Source organism: Ranitomeya imitator, chromosome 2 (genome assembly GCF_032444005.1).
Source record: "Ranitomeya imitator isolate aRanImi1 chromosome 2, aRanImi1.pri, whole genome shotgun sequence".
NCBI lineage: Eukaryota > Metazoa > Chordata > Amphibia > Anura > Dendrobatidae > Ranitomeya > Ranitomeya imitator.
The window spans coordinates 186265261-186284952 of record NC_091283.1 but is presented as its reverse complement, the minus strand read 5'-3'; the positions used below and the strand labels follow the sequence as shown (position 1 = coordinate 186284952).

General features: G+C 43.1%; 1 protein-coding gene across 1 annotated transcript in view; it reads left to right on the top strand.

Annotated features, from left to right (window-relative positions):
- The first annotated feature begins 2320 nt into the window (after nt 1–2320).
- DUSP9 (dual specificity phosphatase 9) overlaps nt 2321–19692 on the top strand; it is a 55160-nt gene continuing 37788 nt past the window's right edge. Inside the window, exon 1 of the mRNA XM_069748297.1 lies at nt 2321–2498. The gene's annotated coding sequence lies outside the window, so the exon portion shown is untranslated. The remainder of the gene's footprint in view (nt 2499–19692) is intronic.

The window sequence follows — 19692 nt, the reverse complement described above, 5'->3', positions numbered from 1 at the left end:
CTTGTCTCTTTCTTGGGACACCGCCGCAGGGTGTGCAGGCGCGGTTCCGTTACGTTCTGTTCGCTAGGCACCTGCCAGGTTCCCACGCCTGACAGGGACCCCCCTGTGCCTTCTCCCTGCAACACCCCCTGCCACGGGATGTTGCCAGGTTCCAACCCAGTCAGCTTCTGACTAACTTCCTCCCCAACCCCTAGTTTTACCAGTGTGAGGAGTGGCCCAATAAATAAAGCCTTTTGCTCCCCCTAGTGGCCGGAGTGTGAAGTGTAATGTGTTCTGGTGATATCTGGTCAGGAGAACTCCTTAGTGCCATCGGACGTACTGCTACTCGCCTTGGGGCCATACTGCAACGACCAGGTCTCTGGGGCGCTGCATATATTATCCCTGTACTGTGATATCACTGTGTATATTATCCCTGTACTGTGACATCACTGTGTTTATTATCCCTGTACTGTGACATCACTGTGTTTAGTATCCCTGTACTGTGACATCACTATGTATATTATCCCTGTACTGTGACATCACTGTGTATATTATCCCTGTGCTGTGACATCACTGTGTTTATTATCCCTGTACTGTGACATCACTGTGTATATTATCTCTGTACTGTGACATCACTGTGTATATTATCCCTGTACTGTGACATCACTGTGTATTATCCCTGTACTGTGACATCACTGTGTATATTATCCCTGTACTGTGACATCACTGTGTTTATTATCCCTGTACTGTGACATCACTGTGTATATTATCTCTGTACTGTGACATCACTGTGTATATTATCTCTGTACTGTGACATCACTGTGTATATTATCCCTGTACTGTGACATCACTGTGTTTATTATCCCTGTACTGTGACATCACTGTGTATATTATCTCTGTACTGTGACATCACTGTGTATATTATCTCTGTACTGTGACATCACTGTGTATATTATCCCTGTACTGTGACATCACTGTGTATTATCCCTGTACTGTGACATCACTGTGTATATTATCCCTGTACTGTGACATCACTGTGTTTATTATCCCTGTACTGTGACATCACTGTGTATATTATCCCTGTACTGTGACATCACTCTGTTTATTATCCCTGTACTGTGACATCACTGTTTATTATCCCTGTACTGTGATATCAGTATTTATTATCCTTTACTGTGACATCACTGTGTATATTATCCCAGTACTGTGACATCACTGTGTATATTATCTCTGCACTGTGACATCACTGTGTATATTATCCCTGTACTGTGACATCACTGTGTATATTATCCCTGTACTGTGACATCACTGTGTATATTATCCCTGTACTGTGACATCACTGTGAGTATTATCTCTGTACTGTGACATCACTGTGTTTATTATCCCTGTCCTGTGACATCATTGTGTGTATTATCTCTGTACTGTGACATCACTGTGTATATTATCCCTGTACTGTGACATCACTGTGTTTATTATCTCTGTACTGTGACATCACTGTGTATTTTATCTCTGCACTGTGACATCGCTGTTTATTATCCCTGTACTGTGACATCATTGTGTTCATTATCCCTGTACTGTGACATCACTGTGTATATTATCCCTGTACTGTGACATCATTGTGTTTATTATCCCTGTACTGTGACATCATTGTGTTTATTATCCCTGTACTGTGACATCATTGTGTTTATTATCCCTGTACTGTGACATCACTGTGTATTATTCCTTTACCTTTATATTATTAGCTGATATTGACATTATCCTTATGGGGCCCTAATGGTTATATGGTCCAAAACCAAGTCAGATGATTGTCTACTTCTCTCAAGAACCGATGCCCACCAGCATCTGGCAGCATCCATGCACATTAAAGTTGTGGTCAGATGCCTTTGACAATGAGAAAGAAGCAGCTTCAATCTCTATATACCCTGCTCAAAGGAAAAAAAATTGTATCGGCCTCAATGAATGCACTAGTTTTATTTTTTTACTGCAAAACATTTGCCAAAAAATCTTGATTGGCACTTCTACTCTCCTACCCAAATGGCCTCAGCAGTAATGCAGGAGTTAATTCTCTCTCATTCCTGAAGATGATCATTACACAGGCTCAGTCCTGAAAATGACTCAGAAATCCCCAGGCCCCCACTTTCCTGTGTAACCTGACATCAACCCAGGCCTCTGGTACTATGAATCCCCTCCCCGAATCCAAAATCATCCAGTATGGAGCAGCAGGCTGGGCTTCAGGTTGTACACAGCTTGCACGTGTACTGGGAGGAGGATACTGGGGAATGATGGAAGGAGAAGAGGAGGGAGGCATAAGGGTTTGCTTCTTTTTTTTTTTTGCAAGAGGAAACACAGCAGCCAAGCTGTGCTGGAAATCATTAAAAGTCTTGCTTGCCTGCCAGCGTGCAAAGACAAGAAGCGAAAGACTGAAGCAGGTTCTCTCGCCTTTCTCTGGTCTTCCTAAACGTTCTTTGCATGTACCAGGACAACTGGGTTCAAGGGTGGACTTTATCCCATCTTCCCAGGTAAGATATTGCCATAGTGGGACATGCTGTCTACATCTGGAGTGGGCGGTAAGGCTCAGGGGAACTGTAAGGAAGTCCTCCTTTGCTGGAAGGTTGGAGGATTTGTGGAAATAGCAAGGCTAGGAGGAGGCGAAGAATGGAGAACGCTGTACAGATGTAGACCGGGTTTTACTGAAAAAATAGATGGAAGTACTAACAAACAGGAAGATCCAATGTCTAAAATTCCCTTACATCATCATCATCAGTGGTTGACTTGATACCTTTTAATGGCTAACTGAAAAGATGGTAACAAATTGCAAGCTTTCGAGACTACTCAGGCCTCTTCATCAGGCGTATACTAATAGTAATACTAAATCAAAATCTTACATCATCTATACGTCCTTCCTTAGTAGTAGAGTCTGTTCTTTCAGGGGGTGGAAGATTGGAGTAGACTTGACCATTGTACCAAAAGTTCTTAGCTTGGGTATCAGTAAAGTGACACCCTTTGACCAGATGATCGAAGAAACCAGGACTAATTGCTACGATGCCCATAATGGCCATAGCGTCAACATTTTTTAACTCTTCTCTTCCTCCGTCACTTCTTCCATAGTATTTTTCCAGTTAATTTGAAGCAGACGGAGCACCACAGAGAAAGAGACAGAAGTTATATTGGGCACCCATTGTCAACAGTACATTCTGTGATACCAAACAATTAATGTCCATAAATTTAATGAAAATTTGTCTTTTTTTCTCAAAAATATTAGGTATGTTACTGGCAACACACAGTGTAGGAGTTTTCAGCTTCTATCAAACCCTCTCTTGGAAACCCCTAATTAACCATGTAGCAGAACAAATACGGGTCAAGTCGTTTTGGCCAGTAGAAGGTAGTGTTGGAGACCTTATGGAAATGTGTTGATGCTAGTCAATGTGGGTGTTTGGGCAAACATTATGTGGTTTGGGATAAACAATTAATACAAGTCGCGGAATCCAAAGGAAATGATGACAATATGCATGCAGAACGGACCAAATATGTCCCCTGTGCTTGCCAGGAGGATAAAATTAGTTCCATAAATGCGGTGATGATGATGCTGGGAACATGCTTTCCCAGATCTGTCATATGCATGGCAATGTAGACAATAAAAGTCAAAGGATATTAAGGCTTTTCCATGACGGGTATCAAAAAGCTTTCAACAAAATTAATCTTTCCTTAGTCAAAAACTGTATTAGCGACCTATTCCATGCACTTCGGGATGTCCATTGGTGCCCTAATATAGGCACATCAGGTCTTATTTGGCAATCTGGGTGTTCAGTGAATGGTGCTAAGCTTTTTTGGAGTCGATTGATTCACATCTCCTGGGAATTTCTACTAGTAGTTTCTAGGTCTACAAGAGGTTGACCTATGCGAGTAGGATTCTTAGGTAGGACCATAGAGAAGAAGGGTTGGAAGCCCTGAAGCTCACCCTTTCTCCTTCCTATTTTTCTTCTTATTCTTTCCCATCTCTGATTCCTCTCTCTCTCCCGCGTCCCTCTATTTCTTTCCCCTCTGTCTCTGCTTTTCCACCCTCTCTCCAGTACGGAGGCGATCAGCACATTTTCCATGCTCTGTAAAGCTTTTGATTCACAAGTAGGGATGTAACAGCTTCACACAGATTCCTGCCCAGTCGCTGCTTCCAGGCTGATGTTATAAAGGAGACTTTGTGCCGAGCTGTGATGTAGTGGTGAAAAACCACTAAACGGAATTTTAGGGGGGATAGCCTGGAGGGCGATTGACTTCAGAGAATAATATGAAGAAGCTGCTTTATAGCTTAGACCCCAATAAATAGGAAATCTCATCGTATTTTTAAGACAGAGATCACGGGCCATGGTCTGTTACACGTCTACTGGAACCTCCTTTGAGTTGGTTTGTCCTTCCCTCATTCTTAAATGTCTCATAAATTCCTCAATGCCTTTTTCTTGGCATCTTAAAGACATATTACACACGGGACGTATTGTGTTGTCTACCAAATCTTCTACTCATTCTCTGAGAATTCCCAGTCCGAACATTTTGCATGGGTCTTGTTTTCATTTTGTAAAGTAGTTACCAAAGCAACTCTTTATATATATATAAAAAAAGTTTGCACTTAATATATGCTAAAGAGGGTGTACACTTTTTGGATATTCCCTACTCGGAATGAGATTGCCATATGTTCAATTTAAAGGGAAGGAGTGGAAGGAAATTTCATTGCAATAAACAGTTCTGGATAGTGGCTAGCCTCATGAAAGATAGAGATGGATTCAGGCAAGTAGAAAAATGTAAAGGGTTTGTATCAGTCGGGTACAGGGTCATAGAGACTTTGAGCCAGAGAGGAGAGTTGCTAAGAATCAGTGACTCTTGTGGACGTGGCTTATTCATGTAAGAGATGAATGAACTTAATCTGCATGAACTTCTACTATTGCTCTGTAGTAGTCAGTGCAAGAGAGATAAGCCAAATGCAACTTCAGCTGATCATTGAAGGTCAAGTTCACGAGATCCTCAACCAATTTCGACATCTCAGGAGCCAGAGTCATGGGATCATCTCAGTGCACCAATGGCTATCATATAAAACAATTTGTTAATGCTCTTTCGAAAAATCCAGCAAATGGTTGGTGGCTGCAGACAACTAACAAGGATTGTTTAAGGAAGGTGGACAAGCCATTCACTTAGTCTGTGACATATTTAATGCATTAAATCACTATACTAAATGGAAACTGTTGATAAATTGTTCAGTCCCTGGTGGGAGCTGTCATCCACTTTGCTTTTCTTTGTAGTCTTCAATGACCTCTGTTACATCTATAATATAACGCTGGGAGCGTCACTCTGTCCGAAGCCTCTATAGACTGCGCAAGCGCAAGCGCCGGCGCAGTCTGGGCCTCACAGAGTGACGCTCCCGGGAGATCGCGGTGTGCGTTCACACTGAACACACACCGCGATCTCCACCGCAGAAGCAGGGACCGCCAGGAGGGTGAGTATCGGCCTATATTCACCTGTCCCCGTTCCATCGCTGAGCGGCGCCATCTTCCCGGTCTTCGGTCTGTGGCCTTCAGTTCAGAGGGCGCGATGACGCGCTTAATGCGCGCCGGCGCCGCCCTCTGACTGAACAGTCACGGCCAGGAGACCGGGAAGATGGCGGCGCTCAGCGATGGAACACCGGACAGGTGAGTATAGTAAGTGCTGGGGGGACTGAGCTGGCGGCGATACCGGCACCTGACCCCCACAGCGCGCCGGTGTCCCCGCCTGCTCAGGCCCCCCAGCACTCGGCGCCGAGCGGGTCAGAGGCAGTATGGGGACGCAGGATGGAGCAGCACATAAGGATGGGGACGCAGGATGGAGCAGCACATAAGGATGGGGACACAGGATGGAGCAGCACATAAGGATGGGGACACAGGATGGAGCAGCACATAAGGATGGGGACGCAGGATGGAGCAGCACATAAGAATGGGGACACAGGATGGAGCAGCACATAAGGATGGGGACGCAGGATGGAGCAGGACATAAGGATGGGGACGCAGGATGGAGCAGCACATAAGGATGGGGACGCAGGATGGAGCAGGACATAAGGATGGGGACGCAGGATGGAGCAGCATATAAGGATGGGGACGCAGGATGGAGCAGCACATAAGGATGGGGACGCAGGATGGAGCAGCACATAACAGTATGGGGACGCAGGATGGAGCAGGACATAAGGATGGGGACGCAGGATGGAGCAGGACATAAGGATGGGGACGCAGGATGGAGCAGGACATAAGGATGGGGACGCAGGATGGAGCAGCACATAAGGATGGGGACGCAGGATGGAGCAGCACATAAGGATGGGGACGCAGGATGGAGCAGCACATAACAGTATGGGGACACAGGATGGAGCAGGACATAAGGATGGGGACGCAGGATGGAGCAGGACATAAGGATGGGGACGCAGGATGGAGCAGGACATAAGGATGGGGACGCAGGATGGAGCAGGACATAAGGATGGGGACGCAGGATGGAGCAGCACATAAGGATGGGGACGCAGGATGGAGCAGCACATAAGGATGGGGACGCAGGATGGAGCAGCACATAAGGATGGGGACGCAGGATGGAGCAGCACATAACAGTATGGGGACGCAGGATGGAGCAGCACATAAGGATGGGGACGCAGGATGGAGCAGCACATAAGGATGGGGACGCAGGATGGAGCAGCACATAACAGTATGTGGACGCAGGATGCAGCAGCACATAAGGATGGGGACGCAGGATGCAGCAGCACATAAGGATGGGGACGCAGGATGCAGCAGCACATAAGGATGGGGACGCAGGATGCAGCAGCGCATGACAGGATGGGGACGCAGGATGCAGCAGCACATAAGGATGGGGACGCAGGATGCAGCAGCGCATGACAGGATGGGGACGCATGATGGAGCAGCGCATGACAGGATGGGAGCAGCGCATCACAGGATGGGGACGCAGGATGGGAGCAGCGCATGACAGGATGGGGACGCAGGATGGGAGCAGCGCATGACAGGAAAGGGAACGCAGGATGGAGCAGCGCATGACAGGATGGGGACGCAGGATGGAGCAGCACATGACAGGATGGGGACGCAGGATGGAGCAGCGCATGACAGGATGGGGACGCAGGATGGAGCAGCACATGACAGGATGGGGACGCAGGATGGAGCAGCACATACCATGATGGAGACAATATACCAATATAAATGCTCGCCACCCGGGCGTAGAACGGGTTCAATAGCTAGTAGAGTATATTCCTCGAAGAAAAGTTATGAAGTCCTTGAGAGGTCTTCTTCTATAAAGCAGGTCGCCATTTCCGCTCCCACAGATCTTGTGGTTTCATCTCTCATACTGATGAATGATTAGGCAGATTTATCATGGGAAAAAGGCTGCCTAACACCCCTATATTAGTTGTGATGGGATTTTAAAAAGCATTGAATGGATTTCTAAAAAAGCTTTGCTTAAGATGTTCTCCTTCAACGGTTGCAGCAGTAAAGTATAACCACTGGCATAATCAAATTCCTGCTGAATTCTGCAAGACAGTGGATGTTTCTTTTTGTATTCTTATTTCTGACAACAGGAAACGTTCTCGTGATCACCACCGCGCATATGTTTCTCATTAATTAGGACTACAACCCCTGCACTTGTCTCTGTAATGCCAAGAGTGACTGGTGGCAGACCTAAATTACTACATGAGCTTTTCTTTGGACAGTCATCCATGAAAGTCAGCTCCTGATCTATTTTGGCTAGGATCGCCCAAGCGTAGCTGCAATTCCTGACTTGTATTTTTGGAAAGGAGATCTCTTGTATTGATGAGTTTGCAATCATGGTCAGTAGTTTCCCCTCTGTTAATGAGTTGGATGCTTAACCTTTACCTGAAATGCTATAAATTCAGATTTTGGGGTCTTGCTTGGAACTCAAGGAGTACACTGGAAGACAGCAAGTGCTGGTAGTACTTAAGAGGTTGTCTTATGATGATCACCCCTATTAAGTTGATTCATTCCCATTGGTCCATCTCCAGGTGTTATCACCAAGAAAAGGTAAATATATGGTAGAAGAAAGTTGCTAAATTATCGCTTTCATTCTTACAAAAGGTCCAAAGATAGGGAAGAAGATGCTAGCTTAATTTTCTTTTTCCGCAAATCACCTGTGAAAACCAAATCTAGAAAAAATACAGATTTTCCTATGTCAAGTGGTGGAGAATGCGGGCAGATAGCAAGTAAAATAACATACTGGCAAATTATGGATTATAATAGCTGATAGCTTTCTTTAATATTGACAACCCTTTTATATTAAGTATGCAGCCACTGTTTGGTTTCCCTATTGATAAAAAGTTTGGAACTACAGATATAATCTTATAACTATTGAGGTGCCCAAAAAAACAGGGATGTCCCATGGTATATCAATAGACTTACTTACTGGAGAAACTTCCTCAGATGCATGAAGAATGAACAGATGTTATCCAAATGCTGCCCTTGGTAGAATCAAACCCATGACCTCTGGCTACAATGATGACCCTGGTTCCTGGCCACCCATCTCCACATATTTTCTGAAGGTGAATCTCTTCCACCCGTTTACGGGAGAAATGTTATAAGCAACTCAATTAGGAAGCTAATAATGTGCCTTGATATGCTGTATGAGAAAACACTAGAAGAAAAAAAAGAAACTACAAAGAAAAAAATTAAATGAAAGCTAAATTATGAAAATTGTCCAAAACGATCTGTTCTTAGAAGAGTCTCATTTAGTTAAAGAGAAATCAACCCCCTAAATAGTTAAAGAAATACATCTGTTTACTATAGAAATTGGAACCAGGTCTTCAAGAGGCTCTGCGGCATGAGGAATCGGGGACATCCCAAAAGCAAACATCTCATATACTGGGGATGAGTATTACTTTTCACTGGCGACTTCAACTGTAAACATTTTTTCTAAGTCATCTAAAAAGTAATTTAAGTGAAATATCTATCGGTTTAATATTGATTTTATTTCCTAAATTTCATGACTTTTTAAATCAGCTATATGGTTCCAGAGATATGGACCTTTTTATTTAGTGCACATTTTTATGATCAATATAAAATGGGAGTGGCTTAATGGATCCTCTGGGGCGTGTCTTTAGACTGCTCTGAATAATTACTATGTGAGCCACGGCCTCTTATCAAAGACCCTAAAAATTAACACAAAACAGAAAAGCCCTTATCTTTGTAACTGATTTACTAAAAAAGTTTTAACCTTAAGGGAGTAGAGAGAGTAAAATAGGAGCAAAATCTGGCTACTTTTGACCTGGTGACAGATCCTTTTTAAAGCATACCTACTGTATAGCCAAAAAGTAAGATGTGAACTGTTCTCCTGAATCCATAGCATCAATTGGTCTCTCGTAGGCATACTCTACAGCTCTCCCAGAATGGGAGGCTCCTTGAAAAAGTGAGGACCTCCTAGACAGATTGGCAAGTTTTTTTAGGTTTTCTAGTGTTAGAGTACTAACATGATCAATGGATCCTATGAATCAATTTGCACCAACTCTATTATCAGCTTGTCTAACTGGATCTTTTATGATTAGCTTGTTTTCAAAGGACCCATGTAACAAGTCGGAGTTATCTAATGCACCTAATCCCTTTAAGCAGAGAATGGGATTGGTGCAAAGCCCATTAAATATGGCATCGGGTGTTTTTGATTTCAGAACATATGCAGGTTATGACCACCCAATGACCAATCAGCCTTTTTTCTAACGCCCATAAGCGAACTTTGGCAGTGTCTTGAAAACATTTTTTGCTAAAATATGAATTTTATATATCATTTTCCACGCTCGGCCCATATATGTAATCCATAACCTCCTTCCATAATATCAAAAACTCCACCAAGCCGAAAAAAAAAATCAACATGTGTAGAATATCGTACGAAGCTTCAGCTTTGGAAGCCTAGTCAGTGCTCTGGTAGTTCCAGAATTCGGGTGGTCAGATATCTTGGCACACCACTACATTTATATCCTGGCTGTCTGCAGTACTTGTTGACATCTTGGACAAGGCTTGGTGGACTACAGGTTCTACCAGTGGCATAACTTGAAGCTCGTGGCCCGATGCCCACTCTACTACAAAATTCAACGGTATCAACATCATGTTGACGGTGATACAATTCAAAGTAATACTCACCCGGAGATCTGGGGGCATCCATCCAGAAGTCCTGAGTATGTGCCTATCCCCAGATCTTCTTCTGATTAGCTGGCTTTTGTTCACACCATCGTTGTGGCACGACACGCATATGACCTTGTGCCAGAACGGCTAATCAAAAGAAGAGCCGCTTATGTAGCCAAGTAGGTGGTGGTTCTCAGGGATCCCATCCAGTAACCACAGATTTACGACATGGCCACAGAACCAGGTCATGCGAATCCATATACATCATCTCTAGTTCTTACTAAGTTATTATTAGCCATGTCCCATGAAACAGGAAGTGGAATAGAATTGTAGAGAGCCCTAAATCTTTTCCCTTTGAAACCTCAATATAGTCTTGGGTTTGAACCCTTTGAAAGATCTGGATATCATCGTACAATCATCTTGGTCCATATGTCCAGATTTCTCCTCCATCCCTATTTCCTGAGATCAATGAATAATGGAGACTTAGGACCTTTCTCATTTGCACCCTATGTGCCGGTGGAGCACCCACCATTTCATTTTAATAATACAAGGGTTGCGTTGGTTGATTAATCTTCTTATGTTACATGCAAAGGCGTAAATTCCTCCCTCCTCCAAAAGTTGGCCAAATGCAGAGCTTTACTATAAATATCCCAAAGTCTGGTCATGCTGGAACACTTTTCTAAATCTTATTTTGCTCATAGTTTCCTTCGGGCACTGGGATAATTGATACTGCTCTTACGGATTTTCAGTGTAGCGTCATCCCAGCTCTGCACAGGCAGTAAATATAATTGTTTCCCGTCTTACCCAGGCAGAAGACATAAATGGCATGGTATCTGTTTATCACACCGTTGCAGCCTCGGGCATCACATCTGTCTTTTTTGTATATTGAATGCCTTGTGTTCTTTTTTTTCTGGCTTCACGGGGGTTAACAGAACATGGCGCTGGTGGGTAGCCATGTGCCCGTCAAGTTCTAGCTTGCTCAGGTAGCAAACCTCCTGCCTCTCCTCACCTCAAACCATCCCAAAACCCCAAACCAGTCACTACACGTTCTCCCTGCCAAGTCCTTTTTGCTTTCTTAAAGGCCAACCCTTGGAAATGAGACACGGGCTGTTCCAGGAACCTGCAATTACACATCCAGGAAAATGAGGAGTGATGGCGAGCATGTTCCATGGCTGTTTCTCTTGGAGCAGAGCACATTAACCCCATCACTGCCATTGACTGAGGGGGAACGCTAGCTATGATGCCAGGCGTGAACATCGGTTTTTGTTTGCTAGAACCTTGTTTGAGCAGAGAAGATTGCTGGTAGGGTTTTTATTGGCAGTAGAAGGGGTTAAGGCCGACAGCTCGAGAACCCCTGATAGAAGTGCCATTGTTGGGGGGGAGAAAAAAAAAGAGGCTTGCAGCTGCAGGCACAGTGTGGCGGTGTGGGCTCTGTCACGAGTTGGTATAGGGAGGAACAGAGCAAAGTCACATGATTAACAACATGCAATGATGTGATGCCGCTGCTAATGTCAATACCATCCAGTACCGGCCATGGCAGAAGCTGCAGATGAGCTGTAGCAAGCTGGTACATTTTATACATAGAGGTCTATGTTCCAATTCGATGTGAATATGCTGTATTTATATATATGTGTATACTAGCTGAAGAGCCCGGCGTTGCCTGGGCATAGTAAATATCTGTGGTTAGTTATAGCACCTCACTTCTCTTATTTTCCCATCACGCCTCTCATTTTCCCCCTCACATCTCTCATTTTCTCCCTTACATCTCTCATTTTCCCCCTCACACCTCTTATTTTTCCCCACTCCTCTCATTCCCCCTAACACTTGTTATTTCGACCTCACATCTGTCATTTTCCAATCACTCCACTATTTTCTGTCACTCCTCTCATTTTGCACTCACACCCTTCATTTTCACCTCACACCTCTCATTTTCCCCTCAGTATATACATGTTTGTCATCTCCCTTATATATAGTATACACCTGTATGTCAGCTCCTGTATATAGTATATATCTGTATGTCATCTCCCCTGTAAATAGTATATACCTGCTGTATGTCATCTCCTCCTGTATATTGTATATACCTATGTGTCATCTCCTGTATATAGTATATACCTGTATGTCATCTCTTCTGTATATACTATATACCTATATGTCATCTCCTCCTATATATAGTATATACCTGTATATCATCTCCTGTATATAGTATATACCTGTATGTCATCTCCCCTGTATATAGTATATACCTGCTGTATGTCATCTCCTCTATATACCTATGTGTCATCTCCTCTTTTATATACTGTAGTATATACCTGTATGTCATCTCCTCCTGTATATAGTATATACATGTCATCTCCTGTATATAGTATATACCTGTAAGTCATCTCCTCCTGTATATAGTATATACCTGTGTGTCATCTGCTCCTGTATATAGTATATACCTGTCTGTGTGTCATCTCCCCTGTATATAGTATATATGTGTGTGTCATCTCCCATGTATATAGTATATACCTGTGTGTCATCTCCTCCTGTATATAGTATATACCTGTGTGTCATCTCCTCCTGTATATAGTATATACCTGTGTGTCATCTCCCCTGTATATAATATATATGTGTGTGTCATCTCCTCCTGTATATAGTATATACCTGTGTGTCATCTCCCCTGTATATAGTATATATGTGTGTCATCTCCTCCTGTATATAGTATATACCTGTGTGTCATCTCCTCCTGTATATAGTATATACCAGTGTGTCATCTCCTCCTGTATATAGTATATACCTGTAAGTCATCTCCTCCTGTATATAGTATATACCTGTGTGTCATCTGCTCCTGTATATAGTATATACCTGTGTGTCATCTCCCCTGTATATAGTATATATATGTGTGTCATCTCCCCTGTATATAGTATATACCTGTGTGTCATCTCCTCCTGTATATAGTATATACCTCTGTGTCATCTCCTCCTGTATATAGTATATACCTGTGTGTCATCTCCTCCTGTATATAGTATATACCTGTGTGTCATCTCCTCCTGTATATAGTATATACCTGTGTGTCATGTCCCCTGTATATAGTATATATGTGTGTGTGTCATCTCCTCCTGTATATAGTATATACCTGTGTGTCATCTCCCCTGTATATAGTATATATGTGTGTGTGTCATCTCCTCCTGTATATAGTATATACCTGTGTGTCATCTTCTCCTGTATATAGTATATAGCTGTGTGTCATCTCCCCTGTATATAGTATATACCTGTATGTCATCGCCCCTGTATATAGTATATATGTGTGTGTGTCATCTCCCCTGTATATAGTATGTACCTGTATGTCATCTCCTCCTGTATTAGACCGCGTTCACACGTTATTTGGTCAGTATTTTTACGTCAATATTTGTAAGCTAAATTGGCAGCCTGATAAATCCCCAGCCAACAGGAAGCCCTCCCCCCTGGCAGTATATATTAGCTCACACATACACATAATAGACAGGTCATGTGACTGACTGCTGCCGTATTTCCTATATGGTACATCTGTTGCTCTTGTAGTTTGTCTGCTTATTAATCAGATTTTTATTTTTGAAGGATAATACCAGACTTGTGTGTGTTTTAGGGCGAGTTTCATGTGTCAAGTTGTGTGTGTTGAGTTGCGTGTGGCGACATGCATGTGGCGACTTTTGTGAGATGAGTTTTGTGTGGTGACATGCGTGTAGCAACTTTTTGTGTTTCGAGTTGCATGTGACAGGTTAGTGTAGCAAGTTGTGTGCAGCAAGTTTTGCGCATGGCGAGTTTTGCGCGTGGTGAGTTTTATGTGTGGTGCGTTTTGAGTATGTGCAAGTTTTGTGAGGCAACCTTTGCATGTGTTGCAACTTTTGTGCAATTTTTCTGTGTGTGCAAGTTTTGCGTGTGGCGAGTTTTCCATGAGGTGAGTTTTGCACGTATGACGAGTTTTGTGTGAGCCTAGTTTTGCATGTGGCGAGTTTTGCACGTGGCGAGTTTTGAGCGGTGACTGTTGTGTTTCGACTTTTATGTGGCGAGGTTGGTGTATAGGTGGCGAAATGTGTGCTGAGGGTGGTATATGTGTTCAAGCACGTGGTAGTGTGTGGCGCATTTTGTGTGTGTGTTCATATCCCCGTGTGTGGCGAGTATCCCATGTCGGGGCCCCATCTTAGCAACTGTACGGTATATACTCTTTGGTGCCATCGCTCTCACTCTTTAAGTCCCCCTTGTTCACATCTAGCAGCTGTCAATTTGCCTCCAACACTTTTCCTTTCACTTTTTCCCCATTATGTAGATAGGGGCAAAATTGTTTGGTGAATTGGAACGCGTGGGGTTAAAATTTCGCCTCACAACATAGCCTATGACGCTCTCGGGGTCCAGACGTGTGACTGCAAAATTTTGTGGCTGTAGCTGCGACGGTGCAGATGCCACTCCCGGACATACATACATACATACACACATACAGCTTTATATATTAGATATTTTTTTTTTTTTATATGCCAAATATATATATATATATATATATATATATATATATATACACATATATATATATATATATATATATATATATGCATGTGGTGTGTGTGTGTATATATATATATATATATTTTTTTTTTTTCATATACACTGTGTTCCAAATTATTATGCAAATTATATTTTTCTCGGATTTTCCTAAATGGTCGGTGCAAATAACAGTCAGTCTAATAAAAGTCATCACCCATTAGAGTATACATCGAATTTTATTGAAGAAACCTCCCAATGATAACAGTATAATCTCCAAAATGAATAAAAACTCACAATGCACTGTTCCAAATTATTAGGCACAGTAGAATTTCTAAACATTTGATAGGTTTTAAAGAACTGAAAATGCTCATTTGTGGAATTTGCAGCATTAGGAGGTCACATTCACTGACCAAAAAAGCTATTTAACTCCAAAACCTCCTAACAGGCCAAGTTACATGTTAACATAGGAGCCCTTCTTTGGCATCACCTTCACAATTCTTGCATCCATTGAACTTGTGAGTTTTTGGAGAGTTTCTGCTTGTATTTCTTTGCATGAAGTCAGAATAGACTCCCATAGCTGCTGTTTTGATGTGAACGGCCTCCAACCCTCATAGATCTTTTGCTTGATGATACTCCAAAGGTTCTCTGTACGGTGGAGGTCAGGGGAAGATGGTGGCCACGCCATGAGTTTATCTCCTTTTATGCCCATAGCAGCCAATGACTCAGAGGTATTCTTTGCAGCATGAGATGAGGCATTGTCATGCATGAAGATGATTTTGCTCCTAAAGGCATGTTTCTGCTTTTTATACCACGAAAGAAAGTTGTCAGTCAGAAACTCTATATACTTTGCAGAGGTCATTTTCACATCTTCAGGAACCTTAAAGGGCCCCATTAGCTGTTTCCCCGTGATTCTGGCCCAAAATGTGACTCCTCCACCTCCTTGCTGACATCGCAGCCTTGTTGGGACATGGTGGCCATCCACCAACCATTTATTACTCCATCCATCTGGACCATCCAGGGTTGCTTGACTCTCATCAGTAAACAAGACTATTTGGAAATTAGTGTTCATGTATGCATGCGCCCGCCGAATCTGCCGGCCGGCAGATTCGTTCCAAAGTGCATTTTGATCAGAGATATAACCTATCTCAGTGATCAAAATAAAAAAAATAGTAAATGACCCCCCCCCCCCTTTGTCACCCCCATAGGTAGGGACAATAAAAAAATAAAGAATTTTTTTTTTTTTCCCACTAAGGTTAGAATAGGGTTAGGGTTAGGGGTAGGGTTAGGGGTAGGGTTAGGGTTAGGGGTAGGGTTAGGGGTAGGGGTAGGGTATTTTCAGCCATTTTAACCCTAAAAAACTTCCTAGAAAACACACAGACTCTGCATAGAAAACTGCATAAAAAAAGCATCAAAAAACGCATAAAAAAACGCACCAAAAAAGCACCAAAAAAAGGACCTGCGTTTTCTGCCAAGAGCTGCGGTTTTTAGTCCTGAAAAAAAAGGAGGGAAATCAGGAACGTGTGAACATAGCCTTAGGGTGGCTGAATATTAAGTTTATGCACCACAGCAAGCCTTTGAAGGATCCTACACCTTGAGGTTCGAGGGACTCCAGAGGCACCAGCAGCTTCAAATAACTGTTTGCTGCTTTGTAATGGTATTTTGGCAGCTGCTCTCTTAATCCCATGAATTTGTCTGGCAGAAACCTTCCTCAATATGCCTTTATCTGCATGAACTCTGTGCTCTGTTTCAGTCACAAATCTTTTCACAGTATGATGACCACTCTTAATTTTTAGTGGAATATCTAATGTTTTCATAGCTTGTCCAAGGCATTGCACTATTTAATGCTTTTCAGCAGCAGTTAGATCCTTTTTAGTTCCTATATTACTTGAAACCTGTGGCCTGCTTAATAATGTGGAACATAATCTTTAAGTAGTTTTCCTTTAATTAGAATCACCTGGAAAACTAATTATCACATGTGTTTAACCCCTTTCTGACATATGATGTACTATCCCGTCAAGGTGGGGTGGGCCCGTATGACCACCGACGGGATAGTACGTCATACGCTATCGGCCATGCTCACGGGGGGAGCGCGGCCGAGTGTCAGTTGCATATCGCAGCTGACATCCGGCACTATGTGCCAGGAGCAGTCACGGACCGCCCCCAGCACGTTAACCCCCGGCACACCGCGATCAAACATGATCGTGGTGTGGTGTGCCGGCGGTATAGGGAAGCATCACGCAGGGAGGGGGCGCGTTGCTGCGAGGGTCTCTTACCTTCCTCACTGCAGGCCCGGATGCAAAATGGCCGCGGCATCCGGGTCCTGCAGGGAGGGAGGTGGTTTACCAAGTGCCTGCTCAGAGCAGGCACTTGGTAAGCCTGAAGTGCTCTAAGTCAGATCGCTGATCTGACAAAGTGCTGTGCAAACTGTCAGATCAGCGATCTGTGATGTCCCCCCCTGGAACAAAGTAAAAAAGTTAAAAAAAAAAATATTATTCCCATAAATACATTTCTTTATCTAAATAAAGAAAACAAACAATAAAAGTACACATATTTAGTATCGCCGCGTCCGTAACGACCCAACCTATAAAACTGTCCCACTAGTTAACCTCTTCAGTAAACACCGTAAGAAAAAAATAACGAGGCAAAAAACAACGCTTTATTATCATACCACCGAACAAAAAGTGGAATAACACGCGATCAAAAAGACAGATATAAATAACCATGGTACAGCTGAAAACGTAATCTTGCCCCGCAAAAAACGAGCCAACATACAGCGTGATCAGCAAAAAAATAAAAAAGTTATAGTCCTCAGAATAAAGTGATGCCAAAATAATTATTTTTTTCTATAAAATAGTTTTTATCGTATAAAAGCGCCAAAACATAAAAAAATTATATAAATGAGATATCACTGTAATCGTACTGACCCGAAGAATAAAACTGCTTTATCAATTTTACCAAACGCGGAATGGTATAAACGCCTCCCCCAAAAGAAATTCAAGAATAGCTGGTTTTTGATCATTCTGCCTCACAAAAATCGGAATAAAAAGCGATCAAAAAATGTCACGTGCCCGAAAATGTTACCAATAAAAAAGTCAACTCGTCCCGCAAAAAACAAGACCCCACATGACTCTGTGGACTCAAATATGGAAAAATTATAGCTCTCAAAATGTGGTAATGCAAAAAATATTTTTTGCAATAAAAAGCATCTTTCAGTGGGTGACGGCTGCCAATCATAAAAATCCGCTAAATAACCCACTATAAAAGTAAATCAAACCCCCCTTCATCACCCCCTTAGTTAGGGAAAAATTAAAAAATGTATTTATTTCCATTTTCCCATTAGGGTTTAGGGTTAGGGCTAGGGTTAGGGCTAGGGTTAGGGCTAGGGTTAGGGCTAGGGTTATTGCTAGGGTTAGGGCTAGGGTTAAGGCTACAGTTAGGGTTGGGGCTAAAGTTAGGGTTAGGGTTTGGATTACATTTACGGTTGGGAATAGGGTTGGGATTAGGGTTAGGGGTGTGTCTGGTTAAGAGGTGTGGTTAAGGTTACCGTTGGGATTAGGGTTAGGGGTGTGTTTGGATTAGGGTTTCAGTTATAATTGGGGGGTTTCCACTGTTTAGGCACATCAGGGGCTCTCCAAATGCGACATGGCGTCCGATCTCAATTCCAGCCAATTCTGCGTTGAAAAAGTAAAACAGTGCACCTTCCCTTCCAAGCTCTCCCGTGTGCCCAAACAGGGGTTTACCCCAACATATGGGGTATCAGCGTACTCAGGACAAATTGGACAACAACTTTTGGGGTCCTGTTGTAAATTCTGCTTTTGGGCTCCCTCCGGTCGTTGTAGATGGTAATGCAGTTGTGCCTGGACTGCAGGATTGGACAGGTGTATCTGCTAATTGCAAAGCTGACTGGGGTATTTAGCTTTGCAGGACTCATTAATCCCTGCCAGTTGTCAATGTTCTATTGCCAGTAATGGTTCTCTCCTGGCCTCTCCTGCCTGCTGCCATTTCAGCTAAAGATAAGTGTCTTATTCTTTTTCTTAGGCTCACAGGCTGTGTGTCTATTTTTCAGTGCTGTTCATAGTTTCTATTTTGTTCCAGCTTCGACTGTCCTGTGGTTTTCTCAGTCTGGTTGGATTTGCTGGAGTTGCAGATATACTCTCCACACCTTTAGTTAGGTGGTGGAGTTTTTGTATTTTTCTGCGGTGGATATTTTGTAGATTTTGTGCTGACCGCTCAGTATCCTGTACTATACTTTCCTATCTAGGTAGAAGTAGCCTCCTTTGCTGAATCTGTTTTCCGCCTGCGTGTGTCTTTTCCTCTCCTACTCACCGTCATTATTTGTGGGGGGCTGCCTATACTTTGGGGGTCTACTCTGAGGCAAGTCAGTTTTCCTATTTTCCATCTTTAGGGAAATTTAGTCCTCCGGCTGTGTCGAGGTGTCTAGGTCTCATAGGTACACCCCACGGCTACTTCTAGTGTCTGTGATAAGTTCAGGGTTAGCGGTCTGTATAGTTACCACTACTCCAGCAAAGGTCTTTTCATGTTGTTCCAAGGCCGCCTGATCATAACAGGGTCCAATTTCTCCTGTTACCCTTGGGAAAATACAAAACTGGGGGCTAAAAAATAATTTTTGTGGGAAAAAAAAAGATTTTTTATTTTCACGGCTCTATGTTATAAACTGTAGTGAAACACTTGGGGGCTCAAAGTTCTCACAACACATCTAGATAAGTTCCGTGGGGGGTTTAGTTTCCAATATGTGGTCACTTGTGGGGGGTTTCTACTGTTTAGGTACATTAGGGGCCCTGCAAACACAATGTGACGGCTGCAGACCATTCCATCTAAGTTTGCATTCCAAATGGCGCTCCTTCCCTTCCGAGCCCTCCCATGAGTCCAAACAGTGGTTCCTCCCCACGTATGGGGTATCAGCGTACTCAGGACAAATTGTACAACAACTTTTGGGGTCCAATTTCTCCTGTTACCCTTGGGAAAATACAAAACTGGGGGCTAAAAAATAATTTTTGTGGGAAAAAAATGTTTGTTTTATTTTTACAGCTCTGCATTATAAACTTCTGTGAAGCCCTTGGTGGGTCAAAGT